The sequence below is a fragment of the Struthio camelus genome, chromosome 11 (genome assembly GCF_040807025.1).
Source record: "Struthio camelus isolate bStrCam1 chromosome 11, bStrCam1.hap1, whole genome shotgun sequence".
NCBI lineage: Eukaryota > Metazoa > Chordata > Aves > Struthioniformes > Struthionidae > Struthio > Struthio camelus.
In genome coordinates this window covers 13626823-13647090 of record NC_090952.1, presented here as the reverse complement: position 1 = coordinate 13647090, position 20268 = coordinate 13626823, and the positions used below count along the sequence as shown (strand labels likewise).

The 20268-nt window shown below is 45.4% G+C and overlaps 1 protein-coding gene across 4 annotated transcripts in view; it reads left to right on the top strand.

Annotated features, from left to right (window-relative positions):
* MAMLD1 (mastermind like domain containing 1) overlaps positions 1–20268 on the top strand; it is a 276638-nt gene that overhangs the window by 243788 nt on the left and 12582 nt on the right. The window lies entirely within an intron of this gene.

The window sequence follows — 20268 nt, the reverse complement described above, 5'->3', positions numbered from 1 at the left end:
ATAATTTTTTAAATGTATAGGTGTTGTTCTTATTTAGCTTATATTGTAAGCAGTGGAGATGTTCCCATCATCTTCTCTGTGGGCATTAAAAAACATTTCCTTTTTCGAAATGCACTTGACCAAATTCATCTGTGTTGCGCTTCTGAGGCTAGAAAAGACCAGGTGGGGTGAGAAGTGGAGTTAAAATATGACTCTGCATAGCAAAGAGGCAGACTTGAAATACCTGTTACCAGCATTCAGCAGGAGCAATGCCCTGCTTTGGAGGAGGGCCATTCCCCACCCTTTGTCGATCTGCGATACCAATGGAGCTGGTAAAGGCAAAAAATACTAGCAAACGATGGAAACACTTCTCACCTGGCAGAAGGGGGTGGGCTCTGAGGCTCTGCTGGGAGCTGCTCCAGAGCTGGGGGACACGGTGCAGATCCTGGCTTTCATTGCTCTTCACTGCTAAATCTTCCCTTCTTACAAAGGTAGATTTCTTCAGTGTGGGTGACTCAGTGTAGCCTTTTCCGATGATAGCAACGAAAAAGAAGGGGATAGTTACTAAATGTCAGCTCCTTAGTGGTAAATTAATGAAGTGTGTTTCCACTGTGCTGTTTTGGGTTCGGCTCACAGTTTTCCAGATTGTGCATACTCAGTACTCCCTTGCTTTATCCAGCTGCTTGAAAGGGGCCGCCGGAAAGGGCCGGTGGCTGGCTGGATTTGCTTATCCAAATATGTAACGCGTAACGATATTGCATGTGGTGTTCACGTCAAAGAGTTATCAGTAGAAGGCCCCTAATTCTACAAAGGCCTGAAGCAATTATGTTACTTTAAATATGTGAGGACCCTGCTTGTGTTCAGTAGGACCCGGGTTAAACACAAAGTAGAGGGTTTCACTGCCGTGGGATCTAAGCGTATGGACATACGACTGAAAGTGAGCGCCTGCCCCTCAGCTGTGCTGCTCTGCAGGCAGTGCAGGTGAAGAATACGTTCACGGGGTTTCACTGCATCTCGGACGATGGCTGGTAAGTTGTTAAACTGCAGTAACATGATCGCTTTTGAGCGTATGTCCATAAGCTTTGAGCATGTGGTTTTTTCCTAGCTCCCCCGCTGGGTGTGTGGAATTGCCGCTTCCCTGGTGGATTCCTGAGGTTTCCTGTGCCCTACTTTTCCCTGCTTTGCGTTTGTGTCTTACACCTCTGAACCGCCACATCATTGATTAGCCAAGAAGACCCGGAAGAAAAATTCCTGCAGTGAGTCTCTTTAATTGGCCAAAATAGCCCCTCTTCAAGCAACTTTCCAAATGCGCTGCCCGGGCTGCATTTTTGGCTGATTCTTACTGTCAGAGAATTATTATAATTTGGGGGCTATCAATAAAGATCAAGGACGGTTAAGACAATGATTACAGGTGATGAGCAGTTTATGTTTTCAGACTAGTTAGGTAAGCTCACGGTGCCTCCCTAATTTTACAAGGTAAGGGTTACTACATTAATTATATGCCAAATGACAGTGCTTCAGTTTTACAGTCTGTTAAGCTGCCTAGGGAAGATGGTGGATATTCAGGAGCAGAGCATTCTGTTAGGTTTTGATACTTTTATTGCAAATCTCAGAAGAAAAAACGGACCCTGCCTGCTGAAATAAAAGAAAATGAGAAGGAGAAAATATTCTACAAAATATTTACAAAACCTTAAGATTCTGAGATACTTACTATGTTTCTTTGAATCTAGCCCGTAGATCTGCTGTTTGTCTGTGTTTCTTATTTACACTGACACGTGGATACTGAAATTTGGGGCCATACTTGCTTTGTACCAATTTTCCTCTGTTGTAAAGAAGTGGCTTCAGCGGTGGTGTTTCTGATTTCCTGCAATGTACCTGAGAGCTGAATTTGAGCTTTTCAGAGCCTCAGTGGCAATTCTGTGCTGAGGCTGGTGATGAACAGCACTTTTCAAACATAGATCAATTGTTTCGTTAGAAGGCAAAAAGTTAAAGACTCAGAAGACAGGAGAGACAACTTCTGCATCTTTAAAAATTAGTAACTGTCTGGTGGAAAATTCCCATTTTTAACCTCGTTCACAGAAATATGCTGGAAGGAAAATAACAGCATTCCCTGGAATGTTGTTTCGTGTTTAAAAGTCATCCCTGTGCTCTGTGTGTGTGTTTGTAAATGTGACTAAAATTTATAAAAAGAAGGCATAGTGCTCTCTCCTTTTGAGCGAGAGGTGCAGCTTTGTACAGAAGAAGAATGTGGATGGTGGCCAGTTGGAGGGAGAACAATAAACCATGAAATTTGATCCTTGTAGCAGGCAGAGCAACATGGGGAAGAGAGCAGCGGCTGTGACATAGACCCGAAGAGTGAGCTTTTTTGCTGTTGGTCTAATGCGTTTTAAAGCAAAGACTCTACATTCCAAAAGCTGCGTTTCTGCTGCTGCCGCCCAGCTGTATGGTTTTTGCACTTAATGATATATCTCTTAAGTTTAGTCAGTCTGCACCCGAGATCCCATATTGCCGGGACAATTGGTAAATTTGATAACATCTAATCTTTTCACATCTGAAGCACTGTGTCTTTATTGTTGAGCATTGGCAGATATTGATTTAGGCACTGACAGTTTGCATTGTGTGATATTGTAAAGCCTGGTGGTGCTGACATTGCTCTTGTGGATATGTTCAGATTTTCATTTTACTCATGTAGTACCAACGCTCGCTGAGTGAAATTACGCTCAAAGGTCTGGACTCATAAATCCTCGATATAAAGATGGCATTAAATGCCAGAGAGTCAAAGACAGTCTCCAGAACTGTCCGGCAGTGTTTACTAGGCTTACTGTTTAGCCACTTGACTTGCTGATTGGCAGTTTCTGGATGCATGAAAAGCTGTATTTGCCCAGGCAGGTTGAATAGTTGGGCATCTTCCTGATTATCATGCCTAAATACAGTTTTTACATGCAGATCTTCTATTCTGGCATGCCAGAAATATTGGGCCCACTTTTTCCCTTCAGCTGTACTGATATAACATCGTTGCACTCGGAAGAGCTGTTCTTTTATTCCCGCCAGGATAAGGAGAGAAGTGAGTCTTTGCAAATGGAAAGTAGGGTTCCCCCAAAGGTAGAAAAATGAGCCTGTGATCTTTGTAGTTGAATTCAGGTTGGTGTAAAAGGAGCTGTTTGGAGGCTGTTGGTTTTCCAACCCCAAGTTTGTCTCCAAGTTAAGCTTTTAGAGCGAGGAGGGCAGCGGTGCCCACTGGGATGTGTGGAAAATGTTTAAAAACAAAACACAACTTAACAGCTTGTGTTGGAGGGGGGGATAAATAATAAATAGGCTTTGCTTGGGTGTGGCACATCAGGCATTTCTGAGCTCCAGTTGCTCTGTAGCAACCAAACATGCTATTCTTAGAGCTCTCTGCATTCCTGCCGGCATCCAGATACTTGCACACGGGATTGCCAGTGAAGGGTACGTTTGCTTCAGCTCCAGTGTCAGCAATGATGGAAGAGGAAAAAAGATAGGAGCGGAAACAGAGAGAAAAACAATATAATTTGCAGTACTAATGGCGATATTTTGCTGCGTGTGGACTGCATTTGAGATAGTGAAGGGCATGCTGAAGACTAAAAAAACCTTAGAAAAGGACTTGACAGTGTTTCTTTAACTGTGGTAAAAGCAGAAATACAGTATCTGAGTTGGCAGGGTAAATTATAGGTTGCAGAGAAACACCAAAACCCCTGAGCTAGATTAAATATACGAGGGAAAAAAATTTAAACTAAAAATCTTGCTTCTGAGCATGAGCTCTCCAAATATAGAAACAAAACTGAAGAAGAAATGCACTGTTATAGAGAGCAAACTGACCCAGAGCTTTGATGTTAAAGGTTAAATAAATATGATGCAATACAAAATATAGCTTTTTAAATATAAATATACAAATGCTAATACCACGGGCTGATTTCTTGCTCTTCTGTGCTCAGTAAAGTCATTTATGCCCATGGAAAGTCTGCACACAGTGAGTGTTGAGGGAGAGTGTTGTGATTCAGCAGCATTTTACATTTACGAGCGCTGGTGTGGACTGGTTAGCAAAGAACTCAGCCTTCTGCACCCGCCTGCGTACAGTCCTGCTGAAACTACAGGGGCAAAAATGATGTTTATCTGGGATTTCCGAGATGTCACAAGGAATCTTCCTAACATGTAAAGCAGCTATGGTATCATGTATGAATAAGACCAAAAGTGCTGGCCAGATTTCATCTGTGGTTTCTATCCTGTCCCCAACTTTTTATTTAAGTGTCAAACTTATCTTTAAAGCCACCTCGAAGGAAGTTCCGCTTGGTTTTTCCCTCTTTCTTTCTTTTTCTTTCCTTCTCTCTTTCTTTTTCTCTTTCTTTTTCTCCCTCTCTCTCCCCTCTGCCTCTCTCTCTCTTTCTTATTTTTTTTAAATATTACTTTTTCTTCTTTTACTAATGCCGTGGAGAAGAAAAACAGATTTGATTTCAAAGGGCAATGGTAGTACAATACCCAAGGAAAGCCTTTGAGGGAGTGGAGAGCTTTTGAAGGCAAAGCAACAAGCCCTTCAGCTAATTAAGTGCCTTTGAATGGGCGAATAAAGGAAGCTGGTGATGAATCTGGATTACAGAGAGCAATAAGGCTGAGCCTGGGGTTTGACCTCTCCACAGATGTAAAAACATCTTCTTGAGTGGTCATTTCTCCATTTATATTTATTTGTGCAGTTGCAACTGGGCTGACACTTTTTCAGACTCGGTCGTCTCCTCTCCCTTCTTTCAAGAGAGGCTCGAAGGAGCCCGAATGAAACTGTGGGGCTGCCATCGTCTCCCTTCTGCCCTCCCTCCCCTGCAAATAAATCATGTAGGATAACTTTTAGAACGTAAGGAGTGAATTTGTGTAAAGAGCTGTCTGGCCTCAGCATGCCATTAGAGATGCAGTATTTTCCGAAGTGCAGTAATCAAGATACTAAACTTAGTTCACATCTGAGATACCTGCTTGTTCTGCTGTTGTTTCCTTTTAGTTTTTTAAATTGTGCATGTCCTCTTCTATCAAATTACAGGTAGTTCAAAGCATTTCCTTGTTGTAGCTGAGCCTCTGTGGCCATGTCTTAACTGTCACAGCTCTTTGGCCTGTATTTTAGGACATTTAGAGACACTGATATTTCTAGCAGCTCTGCAGAGTGCACTCATCATTCCTTATAGGTTAGCTATCTGTTGTGCTGAAACAGTTTTGGAGCAGTAATCTGCAGAGGAAAAGGTTGAAATCAGCCAAAATCTTTACAAACGCAGTTTCGGGAGCCCACCCTTTTGTTTCTGAAAATTGCTGTGTACGCCACCTCAAAGCCGAAGGACTTTCCTCAATCCAGCATGCTCCTTCCCTTCTTAGTTACTATCTTTTTACTAAAATGGAAAAAGTTCTGCCAGCAATTTAGCACTTAGGACATAGATGACTCTGTGGGAACCTCATGCTGGAGAGATTTAAATCCACTTGGAGAGAGAAAGAGACTCCCGTGGCACTATAATATATCAATGAGGGGTGCCGGGAAGCAGTCTAGAAAGTATTTCACTTTGTTGCCTGCATGACAAGAAAGTGACGTGTGTATAGGCTGACGTGGTAGTGTCCAGTTTTTTGGTGGAGACAGAAAAGAGGAAGTAGTGCTTATGTGCTGTGTACGCTCACGTGGAAACGTAAGAGAGTTACCCCACCGAAATTCAGAAACAAGTCATTGAATTTCAGCCTGACAGGCTGCTTTTAATGAGTTTCCCTGCACCCAGCACGCGGTGCAGCGTCACCAGTATTGCTGGTCCTCGCAGCGCCGCTGGCTGCTGGGAGAGCGGCGGAGAGTGTGCCATCGCGCAGACGTTCTGCATTAACTCTAAAAAAATTTGCTTTTGTGGTTTTAAGTCAGTCTTTCTGTGTTGCTTTAAGCAACAGACAGTTGTTTCCTTTTGTTCTGCGGTGGGGGGTAGGACCTTTTCTCTCAAATGTTTAGGGAAAGCGATATGCTAAAATCACGCTAAAAAGTATCTGATTAATTTGATGTGAAACCGCATTCTGACACCGACTTGTACCAACCAGACCTGTAGGCTCTGGTCCTGCCAGCTGAGGTGGACTGTTTCCCCTGGGGCCTTACTCAGATTGGTAGCAATATTCACAAGTTGCTCTTGGGTTAAATATGGCTGAATCAGGCCCCAATTACAGATTGTCTTGCTTTCTTTTTTTCAAGTAACACATTTTTCTTTCTTTATAGCCAAAAAAAAAAATCGATATGCAGAAATCTGTAATATGTAAGCAATTGAGCAAAATGTTTTGAATGTGTGTTTTTTTTTCTCGACTGTACCATTAAATGCAATGAAGTTTTGAAAGTCCTGGAAATGACAGTCTAAAAGGGAAAAGACTGCGGGACCTTCTCACTGTGACTAGCGGGCATCGTAGTGAAGCTCCTGAATGCACTTCTGTGTATCATTCTTAGGAAGAAAAACATGAATAGTGGTTAGTGATGGGTAAGACAGACTACTTGCATCCTCACTTGCAAGTCAGAGCATCCGTAATTCTTATATTGAAAAGGTACGTTCACAGCACAGCATGCTGATGAATAGCAATGAGGAAATGGTTTCCATGACCCTACTTTTGTTTCATCTGTGCTGTAAATTCCCATTCATATCAGGACGTCCTAATTCCAGTTTTTGCCACATTTGTGGAAGATGTGCTTGTTTGTTGTCTATGTATTTTCGGAATATTTCACTGTAATAGCAGTTTTGGGAGCTCATTTTGAGCTAAAAGCAGCCTGCCTTTCCAGAAACACATGCTCACCTCCTTAAAGCTGTGCCCTTCTTGCTGTCTCAAATGTGATGCCCAAATTAATAATTAATTTTAATATTTTTGCCATGATATTTTTGACAGCATGATTTGTACCCTTGAATTTTGGGGCTGTTTCCTCCTAATATTGTCTTGCAGCGGTCTCAAATGGCATATGTATTTTGCAAGAAATGCTTAGAGAACCAAAGACTAATTTAACGAATAGAATAAAAAGCAAACAAATGCATAAAGCAGGCCCTGAGATGCTGTTAAATCATGTGACTGGCGCCGGCCGGCAGTTCGGTGGGGTGGGGAGCCGGGAGCTGCCTACTTTGTCCTTCTGGGTATGCTCCTCTCTCGTTTCTGCCTCCCTGCAGTGAATGCTGTGCACCAAATAAAAGTACAAACATGTTTTGTCTCAGATGCAATACCTAGAAATAACTTTCCTGGTAAAATGAACTCAGTCTCTTTTTCTCTGGGCATTTTGGAGAAATTTCAGTGTGTGGGTGGGGGAAAACAAAGAAGTGGCTGTAAACAGGAACTGATATTGTCTCCACGTCTGAATGGGGAGAGAAACTGAACTGGCCTCGCTGCTGCTCTCGTACATCTGTGAGCCTGGAAACACTGGGATGATTCACAGTTTGCTGATTAATACAGGAGCGAGCAAAATGGTGTGAATTAACGGCCATTACAGATCTGCTCTGTACAGCAAATATCCCCCTAGAACAAATGATGTTTCACAAAGATTGCTTAGAGGAAGAGGTAATGGGTCTTAAATACAAATTAGAAGCAGTCCCATCAAAGCTGTTAACATTAAGGTTTGAAAGCCAAACACTATTATGAGCTGTCTTCAAAAACTCTGTCCATTTAGGAAGCACATCAGTCTGCTGTGTTTGGCTTTGCAATATTTCTGTTTCCAGCACTTTGGACTATTTTAAGCAGCCAACACTAATAATTGATAGAAGCTCACAGTCAGAATGGAGCAGCTCTTCTTAGGGCTTTGAAGGCTAATCACTCTATTACATGTACTTTTTTAGGTTAAATTTTTCATAGCATATTTAAGGAGAAATATTATCATATCAGGATGTAATTCTTAAAATCTCTACTGACTGTTAACAAAAAGTAATCCTATTTTACAACTTAACCCTGTGCATATTGGCATTTTAAAAGGAGAAGATATGAAATATATTACTTTTGCATAAATAATATTCTGCATATGACCGGCATAATGGTTTAACATTTCTCAGACTGGTAAGAGCCAGTAATGAGAATGAGATACCTTAAATCATTGTCAGACAGATGCAGATTTGAATGCAGGATATAGACAAGCTGTGATGAGCTATTTTTTTCCCCCCTTTATGGAATTGCAGAGAGACCCGAATAAGGAGGGGAAGCCCTGCGATGTGGGCAAAATAGTATGAAGATATCCTGGTCTAAGACATTTCATTAAAAGCTTGATCTTGTAAAGATTCAAACACACACACCTAAATTTACACAGCAGGAGGTCATTCCAGGACTGCTGAGGGATTATTGTCAGAGCAAAGTGAATCACATATGTATGTCTTTGTATGCTCAAGAAAGAGCAGAGGTGGAGGAAAACGGTACAGCAAAGGGCAGAGTGATTGCTGGCAATAGCATATTAATTCCACGACCAAAAAAAAAAAAAAAAGAAAAAGAAAAAAAAGAAGAGTTGGAAGCTTTCATGCACTGTTTGTGTCTTAGTCCTAGTTTACATTTCAATGATTTTCGGCTTTTCTGTTTCTTCTGGGGGTTAGTACCAGCATTTTGTAAATAACCCAAGCTTTGAGCAAGTTTGTATTTAAACACCCACTGATGATCTGCAGTACTCTGGGGTTTGTTTTTTACAGTCGTGAATAGCAGAAGCAAAATCTGCCCCTTGCAAGGAGCAAAGCTGCCTCCTCCTCCTCCTCTCTCGAGCACAGCAATGACAAGAGCAAATGGGCAAACAAAGTTCTTACCAACGTCTTTTTTCCCCACTTTTTCTTTCGCAACTGCAGCCTGCTGATGTTAATGCATTTCTTCCCTTTCCAGAAAGATCAGACATACAGCTAAGAGTAGTGTCCCCGCCATAAACAGATCAATTCCTATCAGTACTTAAAGACTCCAGGCTTTTTGGAAGCTTCTCTTTGCATAATAAATGTGTTTAATATTTCCTTTACTCTCTGGCATTATTAAGTATACATTGTTACTCTACTGGATTGAAGTGTAGTTTACAAGGCACTTGTATTTGGCTAGTCTGTTTTCTTTTACCATTGCTTCAAAGGGTGTGTTTAAACAATGAATGGGTGATCTTATGTCCGTTATTTTTTTATTTCGTTTGTTTCTGTTTTTCTGCTCCTTTTTCAGCTAAATCAGCACATTTTCTGCTGTGGTATTTTAGTTTTCTGTATGGAAATGCGCTGTTTAGCAGAATAGATGCGTAGCGAGGATGAGATACTTTTTTCTTTTTCCCTCTCCTCCCCGGAGATGTCCTGCGACTTCCTCTATTAGTCCATTAATCGCTGTAGCTCAAAATGCATTCTGATCAAAGGAGCAGAACGAGGTTGAAAAGTGCAGATTCTGGCAATTGACTTGGCTGTTTGGATTCCCTGCTGAGCTCATTTAGAGCTGGAATTAAGCTATTCCTGCTGTATTTTTCATCCTTGGCACGGTGGCGGTGCGCTGGCGAGCCGGGGGCCGGCGCGGCGGAGCGCTCACCCCGCTGCGAGCCGGGCGGGCAGCCGGGGCGGCCCCGGGCCTGGGGAGCCGCGGCCGCCCGCCCTCGGGGCAGGCAGCGCGGCCCGCCGGCAGTTTGAGCTGGAGGCCCGTGTTTCGGTTGCATTAGTTATTCGAATGCAGAAGAAGTGCAGAACCTGTTGGCCGAAGGTGCCCAAAGTGAATAATGGTGATTCTGTGGTTTTTGACCCCAAGCATCAGGTTTCTGCCTCTTGCTGCTCTCTGCACCTAGGTTCATACACGTGTTGTGAGTGGGATGGAAAGAATTGAAAAATATGTACGGGGGAAATTTATAAACAATGTGAAGTTTCTTGTAAAAGCGTTGTTTACGATGTAATGACTCAGTTAAGGAATAGAGTTGTTTTTAATGCCTATTTATATGTGCAATTAGAAACTTGTGCTGTTTTCTGTCTTTAAAGGTCTTGTTGGTTCTTGTTTGCTTAAAGCAAAAATGCAGTCTGTCCATGACTATGTTGTTCTCTGCAGATTAGCATCTGATTTTGCAATCCTTGCACATCTCAAATTCCTGTCGATGTAACTGGGAGTTATGAGTTCTCCAGGAACATAGCGCTGGACCCTTGATGTGATTATTTGTGATTATACAGTTCCCAAAAGTGTGCTAAATATTTCTCAAACAGAGATAGATTCATTTGATGTGTAGGTTCTTATCTCATTAAAGTGAATTACTGTTACTGAAATGTGAATGGCATTCTATTATCAGAAAATATTATGTATTTAATGGTTTATGAGTACTTAAGGTCAGCAAGAACAGAGAAATACTGATAACATCACCATAGCCTGTGTGATGCCCTGAAATGCGAGTAAATCTTTCTTGAGCTGAAAAAAGTTTTACTAGATATGTCAGTGTTTTCTCATAGTTAGGGACTTTGTCTAATCCCCCCCCACCCACACCCACACCCACACATTTTTTTATATTGATTTTTTCTTTTAAATTAAAAACTGACAATTTCATAAGATCTTTTTTGTTAAGAAAAATTACAGGCAGTGAGGAGGGAAACAGAGAGATCCTTTTCGTGCTCGGTTCAGGGTCTGAGCTTTTTCCTACATAGGTGGCATACGTATGTCCATAATTTTAAATTTAAAATGAGTTGTGGCCTTTATCAGAGTTGCTGTGTAGAGTAAGATCAGAAGGGGACTCATGACTTGTGTGTACTTCTCCTTTCTAGGTTGCCACCGTATGTAAGACTGCATTGCTTAAACTTGCATAGGTGTCTTCAAATTTCATACTCTATAAAGGATTATTTTAATATCATGTAGGCTAAAACTTTGCTCTCTCTGTGGTTTCTTATTTTTTCTGCTCATGGTAATGAACAGTATGGAGGCTTTTCATACGACGACGAAATGCTGCCTGGGAGTGTTGTAAAGAAGTACCTCTAGATTACCCGTTCTTGCCTGTTTTTCTCTTGATTAAACTAGAGGGGTGGTACCAAACTGCTGTCTAGATTATTGTCAAACTTAACTGAAAGTGAAGTCAAATTGTACTCTGTTCTCTTAACAGAGCCTATTTGCTTCTTCTGACTCGTTACTAAAATGCTTTTACTGTTACACTAACATTTTCCAAATAAAACATTTTTGCCAGCTTCTGAAGAAATATCTGAACAAGTACCACCTTAGACATGCTAGGAGGAGTCCTCTATGCCATGGATTGTGAACTGAAACAGTTGGCAAAAATACAGTATTAAAGTAACCCCTTATAGGAGGAGCAGGGGCGCGAGCACGGCGCGACCTTCTGCGCGTGCCCCGAGTGCGCTTCTAGCGCAGCCGCCCTGCGCGCTGCCCTTCACCGCGGCTCCAGCCTGCCTTTGCTTTGCAGGAAGCAAGGGACTCGCCGTCCGTCTGGGGAGCTGGAACCCCCGCTCGCAAGCCCTGCAGCCTCTAAGCGAATTGTATTTTCAACGGTAGTTCGTGATTGGAATGACAGGAAGGAAATGAGCAGAAAACATCCTATTCTATCTCTCCATAAAATCTTGCTTGTGAAAGATACAGTTACCGCAGAAATGATCAGCGCTAATTGATTCCTTGTGCTGCGAGACAAGTGCTGAACGGGGCAGCCGGCAGGGTCATTTCCTTGCTCCAACTCTGCTTTCGTTGTTTGCTGAGGAAGGGCAGGAGAGGGTTATAAAGCTGCTGCCGCTGCGGTCGGTGCCTGTTTTTCTCAGAAAAAAGAAGAGACGCCGCCAGCCGAGATGGCCTTCCTTTGGAAGCCGTGGCTGGGAAGGGCCCCTTCGGCTGGCGAGACGGGGCGGGCGGGCGGACAGCCCCTGCGCTGCGTCCCGGGCAGGCGCCAGGCGGCCGGAGGCCGAGGTAGATGGGCTGCCTGCTCTGGCCAGGCCGGCTCGAAATTGAGCTGCAGCTGTTTGCTTTCCCCCCTTCTCCCGCCCCTGCCCTCTTCTCCCGCCTCCTATCTGACCCCTACGGCAACCGCAGCTCGGGCCACAAGGAAGCCTTGCCAAGTTGGGGAGAAGTACCAAAGTCTTCTCGACTGATTTTTATCAGCCTTTATACTCTTCCCTAAAGGCCAGCAGCAAATGGGGGGAGAAGGGAAAGAATTAAGAAAAAAGACTCCTCAGCTTAACCTAGTGCGTTGTTGCCTCTGTCTGGGCTGGTCGGGGGATGTTTGCTTCTAAGCGCTGTCTTTCCTCTGTGGCAGTCCGCGACTGGTGTTTTGAGGTGTTTCAGTTTGGGGGCATCCGGTGGGAGAGGGAAGGAAAAGCAGTCTTACCAAGAGAAGGACAATTTCGGAGAGTACAGAGCAACCAGCTCTGAACGGGGCGGTTTAGAGACTCAGAAACCAGAAGTCAGTCGTGAATGTGGGGCCATTCGAGTCGCGCACATTGTGGGCCGCATGCGCTGAAGATGGGAGGCAAGAGCAGCTCTCAGCTGCCTAACGCTGCAGCTCTGCTCTCTCAGGTGCCGTGGGGATATGTATGGCTGTGATGTTGGGGCTCAGGAGCGGAGGGTACCACAGGCTGCCCCCGCTCCTCGTGCCTCGGCTGTCCTGGCCTCCTGGTGCCCGTGGCTCTGGGTGTTCACCGCGCGCAGGCGAGGGCTGCTCCCTGGTCCCGCTGGTGCTTGTGCTGCACGGCTGGCGTTCCCCCGCGGGGTGTTCGTTATCGCGGTGACAGCGGGAGGAGGCGAGCAGCCCTCGTCTCTGCCTGACCTCTGCTCCTCCAGCGCTGCCAGGCAGCAGGAGCCCAGCACCCGGGACGTCTTGTGGTGTCCCATGAGCTGGGGCCGGGGCTGACCCAACGCAAATCCTTGTGCTCAGCCCAGAAAATGGGCAAACTTGGCCTTGGAGCCAGTGCTCCTGCTGTGGGGAACTCCGTGGAGCAGGAGTTACGGGACGTTAGATGTTTTCCTCCTTGGAGCTGTGATACCTATTTACGTAGATCTCCCAGACTGGCAGTGTGGATGCTCGTTTGGTTTGATTTGGTGTTGTTTTTTTACCTATAAAAGATCATCAGCACCAAAATGTTCTTGACTTGACTGTTAGCAACAACAACAAAAAAAGCTTTTCTGAACATTGGAGATCACCTTGGGGTCTCCAGCACTCAGAAGCTGGCTCAGACAGGACTCGCAGACTTGCGTGTATCTCATAGACCAAAACAGTCTGAACCACCTGTTTGTGCAAGAAACAGTTTGTTTTCTTAATTGCTGTCGCTCCTGGATTTAAAGCTCTGTCTCCCTGCCCTAGCGATGGGACTGCCGGCAGCTTTCGGCTCACCTGCTTCCCAGAGCGGAGCTTTGCTCATCGGTGGCTCAGCCAGCCTTTCTGTGTCTGTTCACCTCCAGCAGCAATGTCAAGCTAACCCAATTTTGCAGCTGGTATCAAGTGCCCGAGGCAAGCTCTGTAGATGTCTCTTTAATTCCTGCACTTGTAGAATTTAGTGTATATTTTTCCTCCAGATCCACTGACTCATACAGTCCTTGGGGGCGGAGGCAGAGGGAGAACAAGAAGGCTATAACCCAGGTCTAATTTACTCATCTGGTAAAGCCAGTTGTCAATGAGCCTTTCCCCTCTCTGTCCACAACGATATTCTGTTTCCAGAGTATGTTTGGCCTCCCAGTTATAATTATGGCATCAGCAGTTTCATTCTTGGCTGTCCTCTTAGGCCAACTGCATCTCCTCTGCTGGGGTGTCGTGTCTGGGTGATAGCATTAAAATGTGAAATGCCCCCGTGAAGCGACAGAGGACTGCAGTGTATACAGCCCCATGTTGTTTGGGAGCGTGGGCTGTCACAGTACGCTAATCTGTTTGTATGCGACATATTTGATGTTTATTTTTTGTGATATCTGTAACGGTATAAACCAAAACTTGAGGTGGGCACCGGTATAGGTTTTTGGCACATTTCTTTTAATGCACAAACCTGTAATGGGGCTCTTTGCTCATGGCCACTGAAGAGATGGCGGGTGTCCTGTCTGGAAAGGTGGAGCAGCTACCAGCTGCTTTGGTGGTCAGAGAGATTTGTGTCTGTATGAAATGGATTTAGAAGCAAGGAACAGTAGCATATAAGTGACAGGTTTTTTTAATCTGTTGAACACGCAGCCTACAATAGTTACATTTGAAATAAAATCATCTCTACAAGCTGCAAAAGCTCTTGAGCCTCGTTTCTGAGACCGGAAATCCATTGTGGCCTCCTGATTAGTGCTGGTGAAATCGGAAACCTTTCTCAGTGCAGATAAGAATCTCACAAATGAAAATATAACCTGCTAATCCTGAATTTAACAAGGAGGGTTATGCAAATACAGGCCAAATGCAGGATGTGCCCTATCATGTGCCCCTTTGTGAGAAAGGAGGTAGTAATATGGAAAGCTGGGATCGCACCCCTGTAAGACCTTCTCTGAAAAAGCACCCCTACTTCATGCCAGGCCAAGAGGGGCAGTGCTGAGGGGGTAAGGCTCAGTGCAGGAACTGGGGTAAGGTCAGCCCTGCTTTCATGTGTTGGGACTGATCCCTTTGAAGCTCTTGGCTGCAGGACATTAGGATGGGGCCTCTATTTCATGGTCCTTCCCATGTCAGGCTTCACTGCAAGAGGAGGGGTGGTCTGGCTGGGGCCATTCATGAGCTTTCGCAGACCCATAATAGTCCCTTTAATTATGGGTAACAGTAGGTTCTGTTTTGTCCTATGTTAATAACAAGTTCCAGGTTATAAATAACTCTGCAATTAAACAAAACACTTAACAATTTGCCATTTGACACTTACGCAGTCTGCTGGAGCTTTGGCTGTGCAAAGAATTTTGCTCTTGCCCTGAATATTTTATAATTGTTTTACAAAGAGCACATGGATGCTGCAGTCGTTAAGAAATGCCAACGGAGGTACACTGGCACCAGGGAGCAGGGAACAAATAGCTAAACCTGTGCTGAGGCCAGAGAGAGCGCTCACGTCAGGAGCACCGCTGTAGTTTGCTTGACTACTTCTGTATGTTGACCTTTGGTTTTTAAAAAAACACAAACAGACAATAGGGATTCTTTATTGTAGGACCCATTAACTTCTTCAGAGACTTTGTGGTGCGTGTTCATAAAAGCAGTACATGTGAGGCCACGTACTGCGTTCTGTGATCTTCTCTTCCGCTTCTCCTTCTCTTCCACATCTATTCCAGTCTGCTGCATTTGAGTGTTTGCAAGCAGATGCTGCACCTCCCTCGCTTCTGTATTCGGAAGAGTCTACCATAGGCAAAAACGTGTGGAAATAGGCCTGGGAACCCTAATCACATCAGCCAAGGAGAAAAAGGAGCTGTGGGGAGAGGGGGATTCACCCCTGCTTTCAGCAGGGAGAGGGGAGTGCTTTCTCTCACTTCCAGGCTTGGCAGGGATATGCTCATTGCTAACCCTGCAAATGGAGTCGCTTAAATATACAAGCGTGAATCTGCCTCAAAATGTAAAAAGAAAAGCAGTTCTATTTTAAGACACTGGAATCGGGGATTACAAATAGCTTGATTGGTGTGTTACTTCTGCCTGGGTGTGTTATTCCTAAAACATAACCACAAGTGTTGCTGCTCTCTGAAGCAGCTTGTGAGCCAATGACTGGGGCAATGGGAGCTTCCTCAGGATTTTCATCTTTTCTGGTGAGCTCAGGTCAAATGAGAAGATGTGCTCCACGTTTACATGTACATCATACAAGGCTTTGAGAGCTTGTGCCAGCGAACACACATGAGCAGAGAAGTGATGCCCACTGGCGGGGAGCGCTGCACATCCCTGCCTCGCTAGCGAATGGCAGCTTGGAGCCGTTGGTTCACGATAGGGCAGCTGGGAGCTGGGATTCACTTGCAGGAGGTGAGGTTCGTACACTAAAGTGAAGCTCTGTCTGCTGAGCTCAAGTTGTGAAGCCAGGGCTTCTTGAACTCTAGTTGAAAGGCGAAAGAGCTGTGTGGTTAAGCATTGGTTTAGGAGTCGTGAGATGTGGGTTTAGTGCTCTCCTTTGTCAGCCTCCCTCTGTGACGGGCTGGGATTCATCTTCCCAGTTCCAGGCATTTGCGATCCTCCTGTGGTCAATGGAGGAAAAGGTCTGCAGAGGGTCTTTCAGCTCACCCTAATACACCCCAAGGAGAGCTGCTCCCTGGCTGCTGCAGCGAGGGAAGGCCGGGAAGCTGGGCAGCACACATAGGCCGGGTGCTTGTCTGCCAGAGGGACCTTCGTTCTCCACCTTTGGAGGTGGCAGCAGCGAGTCAATACATAGAAGACTGTGAAGCTGAAAGTTGCATAAGTACCTTAAATAGCTGGCTTCTTTTGCCTTGGAAAACATTTTCCTTCCTATCCTGTTTTTCCAGTGTCGTGGCTGGAAAGAAGGATCTTTGATTGCCGTCCACTGCCTGTTTCCACCCTAAATACCACAGGCAAGCAGGTGGGCGACGGGCTCCTCTTGGGCTGCTGTTTCCAAGAGGAAACCTGGCTGACTCCTGGACAGAGTAATGAGATGTTTATTTGTGATATATGGAGCCAGTAGACGTCTCTTGGTGATACTGGAGACTGGTAAACAAAAGCAGGCAAGGTTGCAACTCAAATTGTTAGGAGGCTTGTTTGGGTCTAAAGAAAACAACTGTAAACCAAGTAATGACTGTGCTCAAAAACATCTGCAATGCTGTATCTCAGGACAAGGTGCGAATGCATCTGCCAAACCCCCGTGCTGGTAGGATGCCAAAATCTGGACTATTCTTATAGGGAGCTCTAACCAGCTTGTGCCCAGAAGGTGAAGAAAAGGGAGCTCTGTGGCCACTCCTTCTCATAACAAATAGAAAGGGCCAAGATCCTCTTCTGGTGCAGCTGAGTCGTTCCCAGAAAAAAGGAATTTATTTCATGTTCTCTCTGTGGAGGAGAGCTCACAAATAGGATGTGTCTAGCATCTGTAAAAGAAGCAAAACACCCTGCTGTCTGAAGATTTCCAAGAGTTCATGCTGAATTCTTCCTCTGTACCCTGCTTGTTACGCAGAGGAGCAGTATCCTGGCGTGAGGTTCCCCTAGCTCAGAACAAGGTGCATGTATTTTATGGCAATAGAGAAGACAATTTCCATCAAGAAAAGAATGAGGAAGACAGCAGGGACAAATAAGGATCTTGTGGGTTCAAAACCAGTCAGTTGACAGCTCCATTTTCAAACCTGGATGTCTCAGACTAACCACCTAGAAAGAGCCTTTTGGCACATCTGCTGACTTCAGAGGAACACCTGCGTTTTCAGCACTGCGGACACTGGGGGCACTTCTGTTTGGGGGACTAACCGTGGCTATGAAAGCTTAACAGTAAGTACCAGGGCAAAAATTAAAGCCTTTGTCTGAAAGTGAAGGGGTGTAAGTTGTTACTTAGGTCTGAAAGCAGGGACTTCTTCCACTCCCTGCAGTGGTCAGAGCGGCTCGTGGAGGGCAATCGGAGGGCTGATTTCAGTGCTCTGCATCTTCTTTCTTTTCTGTTGAACTCTTAATTATGCCCGCACTTTGCTGCAGATTGGCAGTAAGTGTGGTGCAGCAGTCTGAGCCCCCTGGGGTGCAGCGAGTGCACAGATCTCATCTCCGCCGGCCCTGGCGTTTGTTTGCAGGAGAGAGCCGCGCGCTCCGCGAGGGTACACGCACGCACGCAGAGCGCTACGGTATGAAGAAGCGCAGCTTGCTCTTTATTCCTTTTTTTCCCCCCACCCTCCTTCTTCTTTTCTGTAATCATTGCAAAACAGGAACAAATGAGTGTGTCACTTTAAACCATGAAACCACTTAGTCCGTAAAGACAGATTTGGCGTCTTTGTGCTCGCAGTGACAGGCCGGCGCTCCATAGTGCTCCCACTGTTCTCGCTGCCCCTCACCCCGCCGCCGCTCCCCACCCCCTCTCGAGATTTGCTTCGTGTTTGCCTGCCTCTGTTTTTGTGGTTGGTAACCAGCAAAAGAATGGAATGGATTTAATGATTTGTTGGCTGCAGCGCCGGCCTGATTAAGTCAATAAAGCTGCAAGCTGAAAACAGACAGTGTAGTTACAGTATATGACTTTAACCTTGTTAATGCATGTTTATGTCCTCCTGCCCACTGTATAGCTGTACATTGCATAAAGAAGATCTAACCAATCTTTAACCCATTAAATAATTCATAAAGTGAGAGCAGACATCAGCTACTTGCAGAGCGGATCAGTAACCATGGGGTCAGCAATAACTTTGGCTCCCTGGACCATATCCAGCATGTTTAAACTATGGTGATGTCACCAGGCAAGCTTCTAACCTTAATCATTTGGATGTGAACAAAGGGAAGTTAACTGTTGACATGCAGTGTCTCCACAGAAGAAATGCTTGTGAATGCTCTGCAACATCACTGCCTCACGGGGAACATGGGCTAGCTCCAGCCTTCTCGCTTCTTTTGCATGCTTCCCTGTTTCATTACAGCAGAAGTGTGGTGGACCAAATGTTCAAAAGCACGTATGTCCTAGACTGCTCTTACCTTAAGTGACATAGGCAGCAAAATCCCCAAAAATTTCAGTGAAATGTTGGCGTACTTCAAGAGACAGTATTTGGAGGCGCTTGTTTTTTTTTTTTTTATCTTGGATAAATTTTGAATCAGAAGTATCTCCTGCTTTGACACAGGAAGGACATATGCTGGGGAGGGAAGGAGACAGAGGCTGGAGATGCAGTAGAGGACATGGAGTGAAGCAGGACTGTTCTTGCTGCAGTAAAAGTTCTCACAATAAAATATCAAGCAGGACTTTCAGGAAAATACTAGGATTCTCACCTTTAACTGTCTCAGGCCAAGCCTCTTCTCCTTTTTCTTACCAGTCAAAACACAGGACTGACTTCTCTCGCACACAGCCCTCTTTCCAGCTGGGCACTGCGGGATTCTCCAGGTGTGGCCATGTCCACAGTTGTTGCAGCTGCTTCTTTTGCTGGCACGCAAGGGGTGAGTCATGGGACCGCTGGGGCCTGGCCAGGACAGGCTGCGCTCCGCTGATCTGGGCAGCAGGCTAGAGGCCCTAGGGGACCATTACAAGTTGGTGTAGTTTAGAGCTGTTCTGAGATGCAACCAGCTGTGGCCGGACCCAGGGCTGGAGACGAGATGTGGAGAGGAGGACAAGGCAAAAACTTGTATGCGGAGTGAACCGGAAAAAGCCTCTTCTACCTCTCCACAGTTAGAGGCGCTAAGTGCGCTTCTACTGCAGGTCTTTGAGGTCATAGCCTGGAGGCATGTTAAGAAAAACCATCTGAGGAGGCTCCCTGGCAGTGACCCTTGTCCTCCTGCTCAAGGAGAAACTTTTATTCTTTCGGGGGAAACGGGGGGAGAGAGAGAGAGAGAAATGAAGTGGCTTGTCCGCAGTCACGTGAAGAAGCTACGTACGTTGGTATTGGGAACTGAACCCAGTCATGTGGGTCCTAGTCGGAAAGGCTGGCTTTTATCCTGTGACTAAGGGGAGTAGTCATGAAACAAACTCACCTTTCAAGATCATCTCCTTTAGGGGTGGCTTGGGAGTTCACCTTTAATGATCACATTTTCTAACTCTCCTTCCGACAAATTGCATGCTCACAGACCCATGAGCTAACCCGCCGCTGTGTGTCCAAAGGGACATTTGCTCGTGCAAGTAAAATCATCCGAGGCTTGTGCCTATCTCCGCAACGTATACGCAGGTGCGTTTGCACACGAACCTCTAAGATGTGCACGTTTTTGTATGGGGGACGGTTGGGACTAGTCAAGGCACACAGGTGAGAACTCTTGCGGCAGTACGCGTGTGCCAGATGGCTGTGTACAGCAGAGCAGAGCTCAGAACCGGCCGCACAAGCCCCGTGGTGAGTTCTCCCGGTGCAAAAAGACGCGCACCTTGAGTCCGAGACCTGGAGCGTCAGGCTGCCGTGGCCGGCATCTGCCGGCAGGAAGCGGGAGGAAGGCTGCGCCCCAGAGCCAGGGCAGAACCTGCTCAATCACTCAGTGATTCCCTGCTGTCGTGTGATTCTACTAACGAGGGCTCTTCCATTAATTTACCCTGGGTTTTTTTTATTCATTTTGTTTTGTTTTTCCTGTAATCTGGAGTGGCAGTCTCTTCTTCAGAGAAGGTGTCCCAGAATTTATGGCAAGTTAAATCTGATTTGAGTAAAAATTCCGTGTTCCTTTTGTATGTGTTTTTAGCTTGGAATTTTGTGTGAAGCGTCTGAAAATCATTCCTTGTCGGGCTATTGATTTCGACGAATGAACCCACATACACCTAGTGATGTTTTATTATCGCTCACCCACCATAGGGTATATAGCAGCTGGTAATTTTTGTGCAGTGACTGCAGTTTTTTTCTGCTCGATGGAAAACAAGA